Raw genomic sequence first — 13,651 nt, 5'->3', positions numbered from 1 at the left:
CAGAGGCTGGGGACAGTGACCAGCTGTGAGGGACAAAGGGGACTTGCAACCAAAGCTATGTCAGAGCAGAACCACAGGCGTCTGCACAGGCAGTACATTGGACCTCTGTCTGTGGCCAATGCAAGCCAAGAGCTCACAAGAGCCCCACTTACTTTGGCCCTTCCCTGCTCTGGGGCAGGGGTCTCAGTGTGGGGAGAGTGAAAAACATACACTTAAAGGGAACAGAGCCAGTTCAGGCCAACCCTCACAGCTTCTTCTCCAGCAACTTGGTATCAGACCCCACCTCCAATAGGGCAGTGATGGCCACTGAGCAGAGGGGAAGTCCCACCAGACACCTGGCTCCAGTTCTAGCCCCTCCATCTCCAGCCCCACACCCTACAAAGGTTATAGATACCAGCACACTCAGAGGCAAGACATGACTTATGTCCATGTCAAATCCAGTTTCCCCACCAAAGGCACTGGGTACATGCAGTCTATAGAGGGATGCTCCCGCACAAGAACACCATTTCAAGACCACAGTAGGTATCTATTTCACCTAAACTCATAGAGGTAGAGAAAGTTAAGCAAAATGAAAAGGCAGAGGAACTACTGTCAATTGAAAGAATAAGAGAAAACCCCTGAAAAACTAAATAAATCAGAAAGAAACAATTTATCAGATAAAGAATTCAAAGAATTCGTAATAAAAATGTTAACTGAATTAGAGAAAAGAATTGATGTACATAGTGAATACTCTAACAAGGAAGTAGAAAATATAAAAAAGACCCAATCAGAAATGAAGAATTCAATAGATGAACTTAAAAACACATTAGTAGGAATGAATAGCAGGGACTTCCCTGGTGGTACAGTGGATCAAAAAAGATCTTGCTATGATTTATGTCAGAGAGTGTTCTTCCGATGTTTTCCTCTAAGAGTTTTATAGTGTCCAGTCTTACATTTAGGTCTCTAATCCATTTTGAGTTTATTTTTGTGTATGGACAAAAGGTCCCAGCCTCTCTCATGTCTACTTTAGAATGAAGACTCATCACAAGATGGAGAATGTCTTTGGAGACATCTTGAGAAGGACCATGCAAAATATATCTACCAGGTCAGTTCTAACCTGCAAGGCAAATTTGCCTGGTTTGTGACCACAGGAAAAAAGGTGCCCATCTACACTCAAATCAGGGCTCAGTAGCTGCTCGCACAAGCTACAGCAATGGAGCTACCTAACACGAACCAAGCACCTCCATGTGTCAACCATCGTGTTATGCTTGGGAGATACAAAGAGGAGTGAGCTATCTAAGAATCATTTATTAAATGTCTCCTGTTGACCGGGTGCTATAGCAGGTACTGGAGACCTAGTCCCTACAGATGGAAAAGAGTAGCCTAGAGAAGAAGGAAGCAGCAACCACAGCTAACTCAACCTACCCTGTTCCTGGGGTTTCCCTTGCTAAATTGTCCCAGCTTTAGCTCATCTTCCCCCAGCTCATTGACTCAATCTATTAGCCACTGTGGTATTCAGAGTGATCTCCCTAAATCACAAATCTGATCACGTCAATGCCCTGCCTCAAATCTAGATGCAGCTCTCCATCACCTTGAGGATAAAATCCAAAATCTATACCCAGCATGCCAGGCTTTTCAGAGTCTGCTCCTTGCTTATTTCCAACCACCACCCTCTGTACTCTGTTACAACATACTCAACCACCTGCACTCCCTGAATAGAGGTACTCTCCCACATCACTGACTTTACACATTGATGTTCCCTCTGCCTGAAAGTCTCTTCCCTCATATTTTACTTCTCCTTTAGAGCTTAGCTCTTGAAAAAAGGAGAAAGAAAACAAAGTCTTCTCTTACTGGACTCAACACCTCCACCCTCATCCCAGGATGATTTCGGAGACCCTCCTCTGTTTTCCTATAACATCTCATCTGTCCCTCAATCACAACACTCTGTTCTGTAATTGTTTATTCACTCTTTCTCTCACAAGACTATGAGCTCCTTAAGGGCCACTAGCAGCTTTAGTTTTTATTCCAATTAGTATACCCAGTACTTTATATATGCTTAGTATCTAGTAGACATTCAGGAAACTAAATACGTATTAAGGGATTGAATGAATGACTGAATGAATGAAAAGTACCAAGCATTGCCTAGAATCCAAGTGTGAGACACATGGAAAAATCTTCAATGTAATAAATATTCATTGGTTACCTAAAGTGGAAGTAGTATCTTGCCAAATAGTTAAAAAATCAGAAACAAAGACATAGTTTCTATCCGTAAGCTGCTTTCAGAAGAGGGTGAGTAAGTAAATATGTACTCAGATAAAGAACAAGGCATAATGACAATGCAACAGGTGCCATTAAAGTTTAAAAAAGGGCTACCACCATCTGTTTTCTAGAGTTGCTCTTTCAACCACCCTAGTTACGGTGTCTAGGTAAGAACGAATCTTTTCTACTTAGTTCAGCCAAGTCTGACTAACTTTTCAGTAGGCACTAACAACAGGAACAAGAAAAGGAGAAGTACAAAAGAATTTTTTTTTAAATAGAAATTGTCAGCCAAGTATAACTGAAGGCTAGCTAGAGAATTTTCACTGGATACCTCGTGCCTTGTCTGAACTTCCTTGGAAAACAGATCCAGTTCCTCAGGCCCCTGACCAGCTCCCCAAGGGATTGGCCTGACTTACTTTTCCCTCCCTTTCATTAACCCCTGGGTGATGCTGTACATAAACTCTGCTGGTCCTGATCACTGGGGGAGAAGAGCCCTCCTCTCTGTACTCTAGGCTCCTCTCCTGAACTGTAGCCTCACCTGAGGCTACCTGGCAGCAGCTTCTTTTGCCCTACCCCCAAATCACTCTAATTTTGAGGTCTTGGAATTTCTTCTGCTGCCTGAAACACACCTTTTCTCCTCCTTTTTTTGTGAAAAAAAGCTCTGTGGAATATATGCCTTAGCCTGATCTTTGTCAAGGATGGTTCTTTCCTTTAGGGCAGTGGTTCCCAACCTTTTTGGTACCAGGGACTGGTTTCATGGAAGACAATTTTTCCATGGATCGGGATGGAGGGGAATGGTTTCAGGATGATTCAAGTCCATTACATTTATTGTGCACTTTATTTCTATTATTATTACATTGTAATATATAATGAAATAATTATACAACTCACCATAATGCCGAATCAGTGCGAGGCCTGAGCTTGTTTTCACTTGCCACTCACTGACAGAGTTTCGATATGACTCTCTAAGCAACTGATTTATTATGGTCTCTGTGCAGTCAAAGCTCTCTGCTAATGATAATTTGTATTTGCAGCCGCTCCCCAGCACTAGCATCACCGGCTCAACTCCACCTCAGATCACCAGGCGTTAGAGTCTCGCAAGGAGCACGCAACCTAGATCCCTCGTAAGGAGCGCGCAACCTAGATCCCTCGCATGCACAGTTCACAGTAGGGTTCGAGCTCCTATGAGAATCTAATGCTGCCGCTGATCTGACAGGAGGCAGAGCTCAGGCGGTAATGCGAGCGACCGGGAGAGGCTGTAAATACAGATGGACGATGTGAGAGAGTGGCAGGGACATATACACACTACCAAATGTCAATTAGATAGCTAGTGGGAAGCTGCCGCATAGCACAGGGAGTTCACCTCTGTGCTTTGTGACCACCTAGAGGGGTGGGATAGGGAGGGTGGGAGGGAGGGTGACGCAAGAAGGAAGAGATATGGGAACATATGTCTATGTATAACTGATTCACTCTGTTGTAAAGTAGAAACTGACACACCACTGTAAAACAGTTATACTCCAATAAAGATGTTAAAAAAATAAAGAAATAAAAAAATAAAAAATACAGATGGAGCTTCGCTCGCTTGCCCGCCGCTCACCTCCTGCCGTGTTGGCCAGGTTCCTAAAAGGCCACGGACCAGTAGCAGTCCGTGGCCCGGGGGTTGGGGACCCCTGCTTTAGGGTGTCTTAATATTTTTCACCAAGGGCATATTGGGGCCAGGCTCCAATGACAGGTTCATCTTCCAGAGGTCTTCCTCCTGCCCACCCTTGCCAAAACAATAGAAAACAGCTTCTTTTCCTACTTCAAAACTCACCTTCACTCATATAATGCCAATGCAATTACAGATAATTCTAACAAGTTTGGGGAAACAATGTGGCAATATCTGTCAAGAGCCCAAGTAACTCCTTTGACCAAATTATCTGTTCATGTTCAGAAATAAAGCCTAGGGAAATAACTAGAATGCAAAACAAACTTAATGCAAAGAAGTTTACCATAGCAGTACTTAAAAGAGGAAAAAATTGGAAATAACCCAGATGTCCAACAATAGGGAGATTATTATGTTGTGAATCGTTCATTAATATAATGTTATATACATTCATTTTTAAATGTTTGTTAAAATTTAAATAACATGAAAAGAATCATAACAAGTGAAAAAAAATCAGTAAAGTTATATACATAGTGTGATCTCAGTAAATAGAAAAATGGGCAAAGAAAAGTCTAAACACATCCATGTCTCCAGGTGGTGTGATGAGGAAAATCTTTACCTTTACAAAGTTTCTATAATAAACATGTATTGCTTTTACAATTAGCAAAAAAAAAGTATTTTTTCTTAAATATATGCTCTATTGTGGACTCAAATTAGTACAGTACCCAATGCCTATTGGGCACTTAACACATATGAGGTGAATTAATTAATTAATGGAAGAAGTGAGCTCCTATTTGCTGCCTGAGGAACATGGAGCAGGGAAAGGTAACTGCACATAGAATGAGGATGCCTAGTTTCGAGACACTGAGAAATTATGGCCTCTCCTCCCCCAGAAAATGGAGGGAGCACTGCCTAATTCCCCTCAGGAGACTCTGGTGCGAAGGAAAGGAGATAATGCCTGTGAAATTATTTTGTAAACTCTACACAACATCTAAGGACAAACAATAAGGGACTACTGTTATTTTGCCCTTCTCGGTTTACTGCAGAAGGGGAATGATATCAACCTGAAGCCCACCGAATAATCACTCCTTTCCCAGAACAGTTTACCAGTTTCCCCACTTCCCCAGGTGCCCCAAGAGTGAGTGTCGCCAGGGGAGGCATCTTGCAGGACTCCAATTGGTATAGAGTTAGAATGTCAAGGGTACCTAAAACATACAGTAAAGAACTTCCCTACCTACACCTGGAGTCTCTCTCAAGAGGCAACAACAAGCTTCAGCCTGGAACTGCACTGGCTTCCTAAATAATACCTCTACCTCCAGTTTTCCCTTCCAAGCAATTCTGCACTTTATCACCAAAATAATCTTCCTGTATCATTGAATCATGGACTCCTTTACAATCACATGGTCCAAACTCCTTCCTTTAAAGATGAGGGGTCTAAGGCCCAGAGAGGTTAAAAGAATAAGTCACTGAATCAAGGTCCTAACATCAATGTCACTGCCATCCTCAAAAGCCTTCAGATAAATTCCAAACTCCTTAGCATAACATTCAAAGCCTTCACACCCCACTCCAACCTACTTATTGAACCTCCTCCCCCTCTAGTCTCCCCCACAGACCCTTGAATCCAACTGGTTTCTTCTCCATCCCTTGCACTTACGCTGCCTGGCCTCATCTCAGATATTTTCCTGGAACGTCCCTCCACCTCCCTCTCCAACCTTTCCACACATGTAAGGTTCACTTGCTCAGGAAGACTTCCGTGACCAGCTTAGCCCATAGGGCAGCTCTCCTACCTTTGAACTCCCAAAGCTTTTCACTGTCCGTTACACCTGCTGGCCTGTGTTTAATTGCATGCAATCCTGACACTCTGACTTCTATGTTCACCTGTCTTATTACCTCTCCCTCCACCCAGACTAAAACCTTCTTAAAGGCAAGAGTTGCGTTTTATGTTTCTCCACATTCCCAGTCACTATACCTACTTGTGACTGAGAACGTTTACTGAGCGCCTACTGTATGGCAGCTGCTATTCTAGGTACTTTGTTTAATGGTATTTCATTTGATCCTCACAATTTTTCTAAAAATGTGAAAACTGAGGCTCAGAGAAGACGAATAAACAGCCAAGGTCACACAACTAAGAAGTGGCAGAGCCATGAAGGGAATCCAGGTCCCCCGGCCTCGAAAAGCCCTTAGTCATAAACCACGTTGCCCCTAACCCAGCTGGCACTTTGCGAGGATGGGTGGGCTTGAACTGCCCACTGCTGACCAAGCCAGTCTCAGGCCAGGTGGGGAGCCAAGGTACACATGACAAGAAACATCGCAAGCTTGATACACCCTTCCTCTGAGCACACATTGCATTTCCCAGGGTCCTTGCAGGGTCCCCTGAGCTTCATGGTATTAACCCTTCACCCTGTGCCCATCCAGGCAGCAGCCCCACTCTGTTTCACAGGTGGTTCATCTGGGAGCCCTGACCAAATGCGTAAGACGGCAGGAAATGAAAAGCCAAATTCCTCGGGAAGCAGAGTCAGAAAAGTGATTCCTGAGCAGCTGGTTCCCTGGGAGGGAGCCCCTCCCTATGGCCACCTAGTCTCAGCTCCCGTGTTTTCCTTTCGGGGCCTGTCAGACAACTTTGGGATTGCAGGGACAAGACTGTGCCAAGAGCCCTGTCTAACGGAGTGGGTTGGAAGAAGCCCTGACACTGTGCCAACCCCAGATTGGCAGGAAGCCCTGTGTCTCTCCTGCCTTGCCCTGACCCAGGACCACATCTTCCACATGCCGACGTGGAAGCAGGTTTCTCCCCTGTGGTGGTAACAGCTATCATTTACTGAGTGCCTACTGTGTGCCAAGCACTATACCCAGGGCTTTAAATGTTCTTCTCAATTAATTCTTGTTAATGTTCTGTGAGCTACACAGTCTACTGTAGTAGTTAAACACAGGCCCTGGGGTCGGACTGTCCAAACCCCAAATCCCAGCCCCACCACTTACAAGTTACATTAACTTGGGCCTGTTAACTTTTCTGTGCCTCAATTTCTTACCTGACAAATGACAGCTACCCTACTAACTAATTCCTAGAAATGTATGAGGATTAACTCAATTAAGTGTAAAGTGCTCAATACATATTGGCTACTATAATAACTAGTATGTGGGCATCGTCTGCATTTTACGGATGTAGCAACTGATTCTTAGAGCTTAAGTCACTTGCCAAGGGCACACAGTTAATGAAGGACCAAGCATGGATTTAAATCCAGGCCTGGTCTACCTGTTTCAGAGGCACATGGACATCTGACACATCCCAGTGCGTGAAACCTCTCTCTGTCTCTCTCCCTGTCTGTGTCTCTATCTCTGTCTCTGTCTCTTGGTAAACTGTCCTTAGGGAGCAGCTGGGTGGTGAAAGAGACACAGTAGGACCCAGGTTTTAATTAAGTTCCTAGAGTCACCCTGGAGAAGTAGAAATGTGCAAGGCCCAGAGCCAATCCTAGGAATGTGGGGTCTGGCAAACTTTCACTCATCCTACCCCAGTGATTTTACACAAGGACATCAGGCTAAAGTGAATATCCAAGACAGTATTGAAGGGGAAAAGAAGTCACATGAGGGCACCATGAAGCCTTAGCAGAGTGGATTTTCAGTGGAGAGGGGAAGTCCTAGCCAAGTTGACTTGGTGCCTCGGTATGGTCAAGGGGATATGAGCTTAGTATGGGAGCCTCAGGAAAAAAAATTGGCACCAGTTCCTCTGAGCATTTTGTGCATCTTTCTCTCTACCCCACCCTTAGCCACAGCCCATCCTCCTGTTCTGAACAGGTAAAGAAAGTGTAGTTCCCTAGAGACAATTCCACAAGGCCTCAAACTTCCCTGACTTCTCACTGCTATTGCTCTTTTTAATTTTTTTAATATTTATTTTATTGATTGATTTATTTGTTTACATTTTATTTATTTATTCATCTGGTTTCGCCAGGTCTTAGTTGCGGCAGGCAGGCTCCTTAGTTGCGGTTTGCCAGCTCCTTAGTTGTGGCATGCGAACTCAGTTGCGGCGTGCAGACTCTTAGTTGCAGCATGCAAACTCTTAGTTGTGGTGTGCATGTGGGATCAGTTCCCTGACCAGGGATTGAACCCAGGCCCCTGCATTGGGAGTGCGGAGTCTTAACCACTGTGCCACCGGGGAAGTCCCACTGCTATTGTTCTTAACAGTGGCTAACAAATCCTGTTTCCAGGTCCCCAAGGAACATACACTCATTCTCCATCTCTGGCAATGCTTGTGGCAGGCTCTCGTGTCTCGAGGAGCCGAGAAACAAGCTGAGGGACAATTGAAGTGCCATCCTCACCACATTACCCACCACAGCATCTCGTAAGGAGTCCAGTTTCCTACTTCCTGTGGTCACTGTGCAGCTGAAAAGGAGAGTTAGAAAGGACAAGGAGCTGGGCTCCTGCTCCAGGAGAATGGTCTTCTCCATCAGCTGCTCCAGCATTTGACCTCATCAGTCTGGTTCTGAGAGTGCCCAAAGGCTTCCTAGTGAGACACATTTGGGAACCATGGCAATTAGGCCCAGAAAGCCTTGTTCAAGAAAAGACCAACTACTAGCTCCTGAGGACAGGGACTGAATTACATTTAGCTTTGAATATTCAGCACCTGGCAGTTGGTAGGTAGGTGACAGCATCAGTGAAATTAAGTTGTTTTAAAGGTCGGAATGCCTAAATATAGGTTAGAAACACGCCACAAATGTGGTCTGTTTCCTGTTTGTCAGTGTGTCTCTAACCTTCCCAGAGCAGGATGACTCCTCTGTCACAGAAGCTCTCAAATCCTCTGGGTCCTACTCACAAATCCATGGGTGGTAATGGCTAAATACTCAACATCTGATTTCTGAGAGCTGACCTCAGACTGTTCAACAAGGCCTGGTGTTTCATCCTCCACTCCCCACACGCTCACACGTTACACAAGCAAGAATAAAACAAAGTGAATTTCAGACCACATGAAGGAAATTTCTGACACCTTTTTAATCAGTCCTCTGACAACACAAGTGGCGGGTATGTTGAGTAAAAAGCAGAAACGTAAAGAGCAAGCCCAGCTCCTGAATCACTTCTCACCATCACTGCCATGGACCCCACACTCTGCCCCACTTGCACACACCCAGGTACATGTAATGCTCTCCTGCTCATTCATAGCACCCCCCCCTCAGCTCTTAAGTGGCAGCAACACAGAAGACATTAGGACTCCACACGGGTTCACATATGTGATATGCAGGCCCCCAGACAACATTAAGAATATTGATTCACCATATACACGGATGCTGGGGGCTGGAGCATGCACGTGTGTCCCTCTGAGCCGAGTCTGTTTTGCCAGGTTCTATGGGGAAAGAGAAAAACATGAAGTAGAGAAGCTGGTGGCTGTGAAATGAATTTTCTGCTATATGTTTCAGGGAACCACGGGCAGGAAAGAAACAGCCAGGAAAGTTAGCAGTCATAGCCCACTCCAGAAACTGAATGTCATGCTCAGGGGTAAGTTGAGGAGGCCATGGGAGAACAGGAAGGGAAGTCATATCACCCCAAAACGGGAGAACTCTCAGAAATGGCAGGAAACCTACCGACTAGGCCCTGCTTCCCCAGGGCCAGGGGGGCTCCTGGCTCCACAGACTCTCCTCACCACACCCACAGTGGACATCTTCAGGCCACCGAGACACAGGGCTGTGCAAGAAGAGGCACAAACAGAACTCACAACCTGCTCGTTTGGTGGGACGCAGCCACGTGAGACGACCGAAAGAGAAGAAGCATTCAGGGCTCTGCCACACTCGCCCTGGCCTCCCTGCTACTAATCACAGAAACAGAACTTAAGAGCAAAGACGGTCTCACCCAAAGCCAACAATTTCCGGATAAGAAACTCAAGTCCAGAGTGAGCAAGTGACTTGCTCATGGTCACAAAGGAAACTGGTCGCTTAGCGGACTCAGAACGAGCTCTCCTCACTCCCAGCCCGGGGCCCTGCCCCACCTCTGGATGTCCCCGAGGACCCAGTGTGTGAACACTCCCAAAACGGAACTCTGTAAACTCTCAGTCGTCCTCACTCAGGGTAGGGAATGTAACTGGATCAGCCCTCCAAACGTGTAGTGGATGGTTCATACTTCCTCCTGTTTACCTGCACTGCCTGGCTCAGGGCCCGGAGGGAGACTAACCCTCCATTTCAGAAAAGACGGGGAGCACGCAGACCTCTGTGTGGATGACGGGATTTCCACTTCACAGTCCAGGCTTCAACTCTACCTCCCCCCCCACCGCTGCTCTCAGCATGTCCCCGCTCCTCATGGGGTGAAGCAGCTGAACCTCATGGAAAGCTCCACTTCCCCGTCGAGGGTGGCCGGGCCCGAGAGGAAGCACAGTGCAACTGCGGTTACAGCGTTTATAGCACACTGCCTGGCCTGCAGTAAGCACACAATGTTTGCTGACTATTAGTTGTTCTGTTAGTACATGACTGGTGGTACTAGTTGTCAATTGTACTGTAATTATTAGCAAGCAGGCGGAATTGGTTGGCTGTTAGGAGTTCATATTGCAATATGTACATATAAAACTCATTACTCCCAAGAAATCGACAGGTCAAGTAATTTTTCAGCAAAAAGTAGCCTTCCAAGGAGGTTTCTAGACCTAGTAGCCTACATACTAGCTTCATCCTTCTAAGGTACTTCTTCCCCTCTGCCCTCCCAGTCTCACCCCTCCCTCTTTTGCCCATGGACACGGTGCTCTCAACAAAACCTTACATTCACGTCGTGCTCTGTGTTTCATAATGAATGTTACGGTGCTTTATAGTGTGTTTTCAGTGCCTGCCCTTCTCTCCCATCTTCTCCACAAGTCCTTCCTTTCCTCCTCCCCTCTCCACCTCTCCCCTCGTCGCCTAACAGCTCCCATTTTCCACGAGACTTACAGGCAGTTAGGATGTGACCCCAGGTTAAGAATATCTTATCTGACCAAAACCCTGAAAAGTCACCCCATCACAGAGAAAAGGTTGATGAAGAGTAGAACTCAGCCCTGGGCCCTGGACGAGGAGACCAGGCCGAGCAGTACGGCACAGGCATAGACTCTGGGCTTGCTCTCTCTTCTCCACCTTGGCCTCTACCGCTCACTCACTGCAGCCCCAGCTGCCCTGTAGACCTCTCCCCACTGCCCATACAGTATTTCCACCCGTACAGTCCACAGGCATCTTATCTAAACATATCCAAATCTGAGTTAGCATCTCAGTCCCTAGGCAACCACCCCTCATCCTTCTCTCAGGGCTCATGACATCTGATCACCCAAGAGCCCAAACTGGACGCAGCTGCCACTCATCTTCCGGCCTCCTCCTCACCACCCTCTCCTCTCTGGTCACTCACCAAGGCCTGCCAATTCTTCACAAAGCTCTCCTGGACCCTGCTCTCCCACTACAGATCTCAGACTCTCATGGGGACTTCTCCACAGCTGCAGTTCTCCCAACATAACAGCTGCCAGAGAGCAGGCCCTGAAATGCAGATCTGACCAGGTCACTTCCACTTAAAAACGCTGCTAGTTGGCTTCCCTGGTGGCGCAGTGGTTAAGAATCTGCCTGCCGATGCAGGGGACACGGGTTCGATCCCTGGTCCGGGAAGATCCCACATGCCACAGAGCTACTAAGCCCGTGAGCCACAACTACTGAGCCTGCACTCTGGAGCCCGCGAGCCACAACTACTGAGCCCGTGTGCCACAACTACTGAAGCCCTCGCGCCTAGAGCCCGTGCTCCGCAACAGGAGAGGCCACCGCAGTGAGAGGCCCGCGCACCACAGCAGAGAGTAGTCCCTGCTCACCGCAACTGGAGAGAGACCATGCGCAGCAACGAAGACCCAATGCAGTCAAAAATAAATTAATTAAAAATTTTAAAAAACAACAACAACAAAACCTCTGGTAGCTCCTCACTCATGAGACTTCAAACTCTTTGGCTGTTCCTCATCAAGACTTTCACTGTTTCATACAACCCTACCCCTCCTGCCATCAAAAAGGGCCCCAAAGAAGACCAGGCCAAAAACACCCACCCCGTTCACTCTATCCAAAAAAACCCAGCAACCGGTTACATGATACCTGGGAGTGGGTCCCCTCTCATACAGGCATTAGTCAAATTTATTTTATCTGATGGTAGATCCTTGGGCCCCAAAGGGATGATACAGATTTCAATGAGGAAGAGGAAAGAAAATGCATGGGAGGGCGTTCAAGCTGTAGGGCTTGAGTTCATCTAGTCAAATCTCCTCATTTTGCAGCAGGCAAAGGTAAGGCCTAGAAGAGTAAATCTACCAATTCAAGGTCGGAGCTTAGTCACCAGCCCCAGGACGCAGGTTCCCTGGCCCACAATTCTGCTTCTTCTGCCTACAGGCTTAGAAATCTTTCCCAAGCACAACTGTCTGGGATCCCCACAACCCTCCCCATTCCCTGGATGCAAATCAGGACCCCCTACCACACCATACAAGCCTGCAGATTCTAAGATGATCTGGAAGAAACAGAACAGGAAAGCTCAAACTGTGACACCAGGTCAGGGTGGAACTCCTGGGGACAAACACAAGGGCCTTTGACTATAGGGAAAAAATAGGTCTATTGCTTTAATCGTGAGAACCAAACCACGGCAGATCAAGAAAACCAGTTCTATGCCCAGAGATCAGGACTTGGCCCAAAAATATCCGAGTGGAGAAGTGGGAAACAAGAAAGAAACACATACTTTAAGAAAATAAGGGCATTACAACAGTTCTTACCCCTGGTTTTTGTTTTTTAGTGTTTTGTTTTTCTTTTCTCACATAGGCCTCTGAGTCTCCTAGGGTCTAGGAGGGCCAGGAAAAGGAGTGGTTCCCTGGAAGGCAGAGGGCTCAGGATGAGATTTGATGGCTCCATTATGACACTGTTAACAGAGAAGAAAGCTACTCCATCATCTCCCTAATTACAAGTAAAAGAAAAACAAAAAACAAAAAACCAACTCTATCCCTCAACAAAGGAAACGTACCCTCCTGCAAAATACAGGGGACTCATTTGGAAACTGCCCACCTGCCCACCTCAGTAGTGCAAGAAACAGGAGGAGGGAAACGCAGAAAAGCCTGAGCCTTAAACAACAACTATTTCACGAGCACATCCTCCGCAGCCACCAAGTCTGAAGCTACTTGATATGATTTCAAATTGCCAGAATGTCTTGTTTCTCGCCCTAAGCCATCTCTGACCATATTCTTTGATGCCTAGAGATTCATTCTTTTGGGTCTGATCCTCTGAAGTGATTGAACATTTAGAATGAAGAACAAAGTCTCGTGCTCAGCCCCAGACAAAGTCTATCATTCCTCCCTTCCTGCCCTGGTACAAGCTGTTCCTCTACGTGTAACATCCTTCCTTCTCTTGCCTTTGGCCTCAGCAAACTCAAATGGCATGCTCTCTCAGAAAGCGGGAAGGGGGTCCACAGGCAGTTGAGTAGTGGTTCCCTCTCCATGCTCCCACAGTTCATTGAATGTACCCCATTTATAACATCACAAAGTAATGATATTTAATGTTTTATTTTTGACAATTAAGATACAGTATGAAAAGATAAAGCATCACCCATATTCCATTTTCTACCCATAATCTAGACTTAATCATTGTTTAACAATCTGGCATATTTCTTCCAGTTTCCTTTTCTGGGTGGCAAACTGTAACCTCCTGGAATGCAATGACGATATACTCTTTCCCCTGTTCCTACAGTTCTGGAGGTTAGAAGTCCAAAATGGGTGTCACTGGACTAAAATCAAGGTGTTGGCAGGATGGCATTCCTTCCGGAGAGCCAAAGAGT

General features: G+C 46.3%; 1 long non-coding RNA gene across 1 annotated transcript; it reads right to left on the bottom strand.

Annotated features, from left to right (window-relative positions):
* Positions 1–8,845: 8,845 nt before the first annotated feature.
* On the bottom strand, positions 8,846–13,109 carry LOC136793013 (uncharacterized). Its single transcript, XR_010837704.1, has 4 exons — positions 12,886–13,109; positions 12,600–12,742; positions 9,451–9,550; positions 8,846–9,212 (listed from the first exon to the last, which is right to left on the bottom strand). It is a non-coding gene; the product is annotated as an uncharacterized lncRNA (long non-coding RNA).
* Positions 13,110–13,651: the final 542 nt, after the last annotated feature.

This window comes from Kogia breviceps, chromosome 18, assembly GCF_026419965.1.
Source record: "Kogia breviceps isolate mKogBre1 chromosome 18, mKogBre1 haplotype 1, whole genome shotgun sequence".
NCBI classification, from domain to species: Eukaryota; Metazoa; Chordata; class Mammalia; order Artiodactyla; family Physeteridae; genus Kogia; species Kogia breviceps.
The sequence above is the reverse complement of the archived record's forward strand: the minus strand, read 5'-3'. Positions and strand labels throughout refer to the sequence as shown.